Raw genomic sequence first — 9,302 nt, forward strand, 5'->3', positions numbered from 1 at the left:
GATGCATGAAACAAGAGAGAGATGTCTGTATACTATGAAATTGCATATACGATATTACTACTGATTACTGGGAATTAAATTATTCCTTCCTTTTGTAAGGATCATGATTGAATACATAATAAAGTATTAATTGAAAATTAGTCATTGTATTATAAATGTTGTGAATAATTTTATAATATAATCAAACACTAACTACTAATTTACTTGTTACTTTTATAACATTCCATTTGTATAGATGTACATGGGAATGGGTTTTTAGAATCTCTGCCATTCATTAGTGGCAATCCCAGGATTTGACCTCCAGACCTAAGTTGCCAGTTTTGGCTATGGCTTCTTTAATAGTCTGCCAAACATCAGCAATGCAAAGTCATGTACTCTTTCTTGCCTTGTCATTTACATCCAGGATGGTCACAATACAAAGGGAAAAAAAAGTAAAAAACCACCTCTTGAACTTCTCAGTTTTATGCTTCTCCTTTTTTTTGCCAGCCTCAAGATTTGAACTAGGGTCCTAGGATCCAAGGGTGGGCTGTGGCAGAGATGCCAAGACCTGAATGCAAGCCCTGTGCTTGGCCAAAAAAATAATAATTATTATAAGGCCCTGATTTGGAATTTGCACCATTTTTCTGGCAGGCCTTTTATTTGAACTGAGGGTCTGGATAACTCTGTGACACTGTGGGTGAAGGGGAAAAGCTCACTGTCCTTGAAGACAAGAAATTCAGACTAGTTCCCAGGGCCTGAAATGAAGCCCAGCACTGGCAAAAGTAATACTAATATATGAGATCTATTTTCATGCATGGGTTTACTGCATATGATCTTTATTACCCTTGTTTATTTAGTATTATTACCCATATAATAGTTCTTTGATTACATCATATCACATAGGATATATTTGCATATGGATTATACATCATACTGAGACCCAGGACTTTCACAGAAAAGGAAAAAAAAAGTGTCAAATTGGCTTCCTCCCACAATGGGGCCCAGGGGGAAGATTAGCTCGGCTTTTTACCAGGGACCCCATCCATTTCCTGTGGCTGGAATCTTATTTTTAACAGCTCCTGACCCTCTGACATCCTTTGCATATAGAAGGCAGGGCAAACGCAGGGAAGAACGCTTGTTTGACCCATTGCAACAATGAGAAGTATAAGTTGTCATGTTTAAAACGGACTTTACAACTTTGGTGCGGGGGGGGGGGGGAAGGTTGGGTGGGGGACCGAGGGGAGGCTGGGAAGTGATGGGAAGGGGAAACAAAGAAGGAGGCTACAATGCTTGGTAAGAAATGTACTCATTATCTTGCCCATGTAATTTTAACCCCTCTGTACAGTATTTTCACAATAAAAAGAAAAGAAAAGCTTCTAGCACAATGCCACCAGTGGCTCAACCCCTGTAAATCTTAGCTACTCAGGAGACTGAGATAGAGATCTTATGTGAAGCCAGCTCAGGGGAGGAAAGTTAGTGAGACTCTTCTTGCCAATGAACTACTAAAAGCCAGAAATGGAGCTGTGGCTCAAGTGGTAAAGTGCTAACCTTGAGGGAAAATGTTAAGAGACCAGAGCCCAGACCCTGAGTTCAAGCCCCAGTAATGGCACAGAAAAAGTAAAGAAAAGCTTTCAGGAGCTCCTACTTCACTGTGGTGAAAGACTAGTCCTCAGAAGACTGAGATGTGAGGACCACAGTTCAAAGCCAGCCCAAGCAGGAAAGTCCGAGAGACTCTGATCTCCAAGGAACCTCCATAAAACCAGAAGTGGCTCTTTAGCTCAAGTGGTAAGCTGAAGAGCTTAGGGACAACGCCCAGTCCCAGAGTTCAAGCCCCATGACCAACCCCTGGCCTACTAGTACCTCTGTGACTCTAGGCAGAGTACTTTCCAGTGGGCCCCTAAGGGTCTCCCAGTGTCTAGGTGTCCTACGCGGCTTGAGAGCAGCCTGTTTGGAGGCCATTGTCTACAAAGCAAGACATAATACCAGAGAAGGGTGGAGCCATGGGGCATGGAGATAATTAGAATGGCATCTGTCATGCATGTAATGTGGATCTGAGCAGTAAATTGACGTCTCAGACCACAGTTCTGAGCCAGGCGGGGCAGAAGCTGCAAGATTTCATACCAGGTAATGCCCATTCATGCAGGTATCACAAGAGTGTGAATTTGTCAGGCACACCTTGGGCAAGTGTTGAGTTGGGCTCATGAAAGACTTGTAGGCTCAGGAATCCACAGCCGGCTGGCTGATGCTTGTAGCAGTAGCTGTCCCTGGAGTCCCAGGCCTCAGAGGCCTGCTTTTCTCACCAGTGCTCAGGGACACAGGAAGGTCTGCAATCGTCGCCTGACTACAAATGAGCATCCATAGTGCCCTCTCCTTGGTCCTGTGGCCCAGTGCACAAATGGAGGGACTGGTTCCATGGAACTTACTTCCATGGCCCAGACCCCTCAGCCCAAGAAGGATTTAGGGAGAAAACACTTGATATGCCTGTAGAGTTTACTGTGACAATGCCTCAGGACTGCCCCCAGTTCTAGCTCAGCTCATCATTACCACCTTCCTGTGTATGTTTGTGTGTGTGTGTGTGTGTGCGCGCGCGCCCGTGTGTGCGTGCGTGTGCAAGCATAAGCACCTTGGTTCTAGGGTTTGATCTCAGGTCCTGGGCTCTGTCCCTCACATTTTTCATTCAGGGCTAGCACTCTTCCACTTAAACCACAGCTTTTCTTCCAGCTTTTGGGGTGGTTATTTGCAGAAGAGAGTCTCACAGTCTTTTCTAGCTGGGCTGCCTCTGAATGGCAATCCTCAGATCTCAGACTCCTGAGGAGCTAGGAGTATGAGAGCATGAGCTATTAGCATCTGGCCACACTTCCTTTCTTGGCTAAAACAGACTACCTCTCTCCAGCTGAGCACCCATCTACAGCTACCCCTCCTATCCCTGGTTTCAGATGAAACATAACCTCCTCCCCTGAGGAAAAAGAATGGGATCAGGTTTGAGTTTTATGTTCTTCACAGTCAGAGGCTGGTGGAAGCTGATGTGGAGGTCAGAGATCTAGGCCAGGGCAAGTAGACAGCTGTTAGAACAGAAGAGTGTAGGAAAAGATATCCATGCAGTTGGATGCCAGTGGCTCATGCCTATAATCCTAGCTACTCAAGGCTGAGACCTATGGATCAATCAAGATTCAAAGCTAGCCTGGGCAAACTCTTATCTCCAAAGAATCACGAAAAAGATGGGAAGCTGAGCTACCGTAGTTCAAGTAGTACAGCACCAACCTTGTGCAAACAAGCTAAAGATACCTAGGATAACACCTAGGTTCTGAGTTCAAGCCCTGGCAAACACACACACACACCTCCTCTGGAGGTGGACAAAGATATGGATAGCTGAACTTGGGCTCCAAAGGAAAAGTGGAATATTTAGGACTCTGACAATTTAAGACTCATTATAGATCCTGATAGGAGGCTAAAGGCAAGGTTGCAATGGAGAAGCGGCACCATCTGAATTTAGGAATAGGCAGACAGGCACTCACCAAGTGGACAGAGAAAAATGAGGGAAAAATACACACACACACACACACACACACACACACACACCACACACACACACACACACACACACACCACACACACACACACACACACACACACACACACCAACGGGTAGTCCAAGGCCTCAGCAGTCCTTGAGCACATGAATATTCCAACCCCCGGGAAGATGGCAATATTGGTCTCCGAACAACTGTAGACAAAACTCAGAGCCTCTCACACATCTGGAATGGCTCCTAACACAGCAGGGCATTTCCTACTGTACACACAGCTTTTTGCCAGAATTTGTTATTTTTTATTTCAGTTTTCTCAAGGCTAGCATTTTATTGCTTGCACCACAGCTCCATTTCTATCTTTTGCTGGTCACTTTCAAATCAGAATCTAATGGACTTTTTTTTCTTGGTCTGCTTTCAAACCACAATCCTCAGATTTCATCTTTCTGATTAACTAGGATTAAAGACATGAGCCATCAGTGTGGCTTCTACTTTTTCCTCTATAGTTATCTAATGCACATACTTAGATAGTAATGTAAAACTGAGAGTATAGAAGCAAGATGTACAGTGATGATACTGTCCTGTCAGAAATTCAAGTTAGTAATGTAAATTTCTTCATAAGACCATAAACAAAAAATACCATGATACAGTGTAAGAGAACTCACTATTGAACATATGAGCTTTAAGAGCTTTCTAATAGATCCATTATTTATTGTTACCTAACATTATTAAAACATATGAGGCATTAGTAAAATAGAAGTCCTATGCATGACTACATAAATTCCTTGTTTTTTTTAAAGACACTTGTTTTCATCTAAAAAAGTAGGTCTGTCTATTGTCTTCATGTGATTTTGATGATTGAAGGTGCTTAGTGAGAAGGTGAAAATGTATTAGTAGTCCTAAACTATCAATTCTCATTTTTTCTTCTTGGAGAATATAATGATCAAAGCAATAGTTCAGAATCAGCAAGCAATAGTTCAGAATCATGCTTCCAGTGCAAGTGGATCACCAGTAAGAAATCCTCAAAACCATTTTACACAAAGTTTTGTCACAGATACAATCTGCCTGCCTTCTCTAGCTGCTTTACTAGCTTGGACCTATTTCTTCATTGTACAGGAAAAGTGTCATTCAACTGATTTCAGTCAGATCTGTTACTAGAATTACCAAGGATTTAGATTCTTGTCTGTAATTTGGTCAAAGCTATGTCTCTTTATGTAGGCTACTAAAAATGTATTTACTAATTTCAAGTAAATACATAAATTCTATTTCAATCTTTTTTAAAAAAAATACAATTTTGTTTGCTCTATCAATTGATCAGAGGAATGGATTTTGTGGCTAGCTAGGTCATTGCACATGTGTATCTCTCTTCCTTTCTCTATTTCATGGTGCTCATAGATAATATGATTGCTCCATAATTATCCTAATTTATTTTGCTTTTATATTTTTGGTTGTATCATTTCACTTTTTGCTCTGCCATTTTCCAAATCATTTATATAGAAGGCATTATTTCATATTTTCTCATTCCTAGAATAAGCTGCACATGAAGACATCAGTGGTTCTCATTTTCAGTCTGTACCTTTGAATATGGAGGAACATCTTTCCTCTGTTCTCCATCAATTCCCTACTCTCCAGTTAGAATAATTTCGAATAGTAAAATTAGAAAAAGAGAATATAAATCATGGTGAAAAAATATGCAGAAAATTCACCGGATATTTCTGACCAGTTCAACCAATGTGAACTGTTAGGGAAATACATGGAAACCTCATTCCCACTGGCTCTCAAAGTCTCTGCTTAGTGAATTCTTAGAAAGATGAGGAACAAGATGAAAAAGTAAGGAATAGTATCAATTGCAAGACAAAAAATGGAGAAGGATCCAAGTAAATTTCTTCATTGGGCTACTGAAAATATTCAGCTTACTACAGTGCGGAAACTACTTTTCAAAAAGGCCACTCATGTGAATAATAGGGGATGATGATGAGTATACCCCACTTCATCTGGAAGCCGACAGTGGACGCTTAGACATTGTCCATGAGTTGGTGGCTCAAGTGGCAAATGCAATAACTGTAGATGGCTGGACACCCCTGCACAGTGTATATATGCAGAATAATACCAGACTGGCTTCTTTCTTACTTCATCATGATACAGATACCAATGCCCTAACTAAAGGCCTCTTGACCCCCTTACAACTTGCTGCTGAGAATTGAGATAGCAAAGATACACTGGATTTCCTTCTGTTGAACCATTATATAAACCAGGCGTGAAGAACAACTTAGAAGAAACTGCATTTGAAATTTCCCAAAGGATAAGTATTTATCACTACCTCCATGAAGTTGTGGAAAGCTGTACAAATTGTTCTCTTAAGTCCTAATGGTCGGGTTAAGTTTCTTAAATTTCAAAAATGCAAGTCCATCCTTTGTGTCCATACAAAATATTTCCACAATCCAAATAAGGACAATATCTTTTTTTTTTTTTCCCTCGGTCATGGGGCTTGAACACTGGGCCTGGGCGCTATGCCTGTGCTCTTCAGCTCAAGGTGAGTGCTCTACCGCTTGAGCCACAGCTTCACTTCCAGTTTTCTAGTGGTTTATTGGAGATAAGAGTCTCACGGACTTTCCTTCCCGGGCTGGCTTTGAACCGTGAGCCTTAGATCTCAGCGTCCTGAGTAGCTAGGATTACAGGAGTGAGCCACCAGCGCCCGGCAACACCAATACTTACTGTAAAAATTCATGAATTCCGTGGAATTCTTCCAAGTGAATTGCCTGCATTGGATGTCAAAATGAATTCAAGAGTTTTTGTATACATGTATAATGATTTCTGCAGAGTTTGTGATTTTTTAATCAGAAATAATTTTAACGTATCTGTTGAAATGAGTAGTACAGAAACTAAAGTATTTCTGGTGGTTGTCTGAAAAAGAATATTTTAAAATATTCTATATTCTATGTTTGCATAATGTTCATAATTTATTTTATTCTTTCCTAGATATACTTTGAATTCTATATTATTTTATAATATATAGGCTCATTAATGTGTCCTTTCAGATTGTCTTCCATATAGAAAGTTTTAGATTCCTTTTTTGCCTAGGTCCTAATATTATTTTTCTTTGGGATAAAATGACAATTTTGTCTAATTTCAAAAGTTTTGTAAAGTTTATGCTATGTAAACGCCTTTCTGAGGTGAAGATTTAATACACTAATGCCAAACTAAATTTAATTTAAAGGAATTACGTTTGTTGTTACACTTGTTATTTTGTAATCAACTTTTTTTTTTTGTTTAGGTCTGGTCCTGGGGCCTGAACTCTGGGCCTGGGCGCTGTTCCTCAGCTCTTCAGCTCAAGGCTAGCGCTCTACCACTGAAGCCACAGCGCCACTTCCGGCTTTTTTCTTTTTGCTTATGTGGTGCTGAGGAATCGAACCCAGGGCCTTGAGCATGCAAGGCAAGCGCTCTACCACTGAGTCACTTTCCCAGCCCTGTAATCAACTTTTTAATAACTGTTTTTCATTTCTTGCATCTGAAGAATGAAAAATACGAAATACTTCACAAATTTTCATATCATCCTTGTGCAATTGCCATATTAATCTCTGTATTGTAATTTGGGAATACGTGCTGCTGAAGCATGCAGTATCTTCTAAATTTAAGTAGTTAGTGATGCAATCTTTATACAGGCTTATATCCGTGGGTGCCTACTTGGAACAAGGAAATCTTATTGTTCCTAACAATGCTATTATTTCCCTAAAATTCTGTGAATAGGGGAAAAATTACATGTTCAATCGATTGCTCACATTTGCAATTTTTTTTGTCAATGACAATTTTAAGTCTTTTTCATTTGGAATTTGATCATACTTTCAATAATTTATAGCTAGGTCCAAAGGTGATGGCTTTTTCAAGTACTTATTGATCCAACTGAATTAGGTTTGTGGAGCTAATGGATTCAAACTAAGCCTTGCTTAAGAGCTACTTATAACATTCTGCAGCTGAAATTTTCCCAAATGAGGTCTTACTGGCACAAATGTCTACCTGACCCTTTACTCTTCTCCCATGTAGGAACAGACCAATCAGAATATCTTACCCTGACAACATAGATTGTTTTACTTGAACAAAACTTAAATGTTACAAGGGATCATAGAGAGATGAACAGTTCAGTCAGAAGTGTTCAGACTAGAAGGTATTTTATCAAAATATAATTGTTTATTATATCTAACATTTCAAAAGTAGCTAAAGCCAAGAAGGTGAAAAAATTGATCATATGCGTGATTACTTAATGTCCTGGCCTGTCTACCATCCAACCAGGCAGGAACTTACACCACTGCATTTCTATCACGAAATATTTTCATAGTTGCAGGAGAAGTCCAGATGTTTCTCCTCATTATTAGGCCTTTAATTGGTAATGTTTTAATGGTAAAGCTTTAGGTCCAACTCTATCAAACACTGAGGTAGAGATAATGGAATACTACTTTAAAACAGAGTTGCCTTTGATCCTGTAACCACAACAGAACAATGCAAAACATGTGTCTTTTTCTTATATTATATAGTTATATATTTTATATTTATGTGTTGATTTTATATTTCACACAGTGAAACTTACTAGAATTAGTTGATAATTTCACTAATAAATTAATATTTATTTATTCCAATAAATAGAATAGGAATATAAATAATTAGGTTTAAAATGTATATTAGAATATATGAAGTATCAGAGCAATGTCTTTGGTATAAACTTGTGATACATTCTAACTGTTCTTGGTCTTCTGAATTCACATGGTAAAAAAAACAATGTTGTTTTCCGCTAATCTAAAAGGGATTTTGCTCTGCTTCTCTGTTTATTGTTTTAACTCGCTGGTCCCAAACTGTTTTTCTCCATATTTCTGAAGCAATCCTACTAATTATGCCCAAATTTTGCTGATAAGGTGTCTAACAAATATTATTCTTCTGCATGATACAATGATTCCTAGGATCCCAGGTCCCAGTTATCGGCATCATCAGATAACAGAGGCAAGACTTCTCACCAAGGCCCATGCAACATGCCAACACAAAGTATTTGAAGATCCATCTCAAGTTCTAATTTCCTATATTTAAGGGCCCCAATTCCTTGAGATGCAGGAATTAGCAGTAAGCAATTGTGAAATGCACGGCAACTTAAAATGAAAGATGAGATCACAAAATTTGAGAGTATGTATGACAATTCAAACATTCAACTTACAGCTGACCAGCCCATATGAGTGAACAAGTTCACAAAGTGTCATAAGATTATTTTTAATATCCCTCCCCTATGATTAATGAAAGATTTTAGTCCTGCATAAGTGAGCCAAAAAGTAGTTCCTGGAAGGATAGATAGATAATTGGTCTACCGAGGCCCAGAAAAATTTACTTAGAGTTCAAATGTAATTCAGAAAAATATTGAGAAGATCCTTAGTGCTTCAAAACACTGGGACTTCAGTACAACATATTTCAGTGGTATAAAAATGTCACTCTCAAACCAATGATGATCTACATTTAATATTCTGAAAATTATTCCTTTTCAAATTAACTTTTTAAAATCACATTCGCCAAAATAACATTTGACAAGTAGATGATACTTAGTGACATTACAAGTTTTTCAAGTGTAGGGAGCAAGTTACAATAGAGTTGAATTATTTACCCAGCACTAATGCCCAACACGTTCAACCATTCATTAAAGTGCAGAAATAGTACCACCCACAATTTGTGTTTTTCAGTAAGGGCCTTCCAGAAATGTGTTAGATAGATCAGCCTCCCAAATTTCAAACCCAAATATTAGCTAATAAAGTCAATGTCATCATTTAA

The 9,302-nt window shown here is 39.0% G+C and overlaps 1 pseudogene; it reads right to left on the minus strand.

The window, feature by feature from the left end:
* Positions 1 to 7,021: 7,021 nt before the first annotated feature.
* On the minus strand, positions 7,022 to 7,118 carry LOC122121541 (annotated as a pseudogene).
* Between the last annotated feature and the right edge of the window lie 2,184 nt (positions 7,119 to 9,302).

The sequence above is a fragment of the Dipodomys spectabilis genome, unplaced genomic scaffold, assembly GCF_019054845.1.
Source record: "Dipodomys spectabilis isolate Male_0828 unplaced genomic scaffold, ASM1905484v1 ptg000189l, whole genome shotgun sequence".
Taxonomy (NCBI): domain Eukaryota; kingdom Metazoa; phylum Chordata; class Mammalia; order Rodentia; family Heteromyidae; genus Dipodomys; species Dipodomys spectabilis.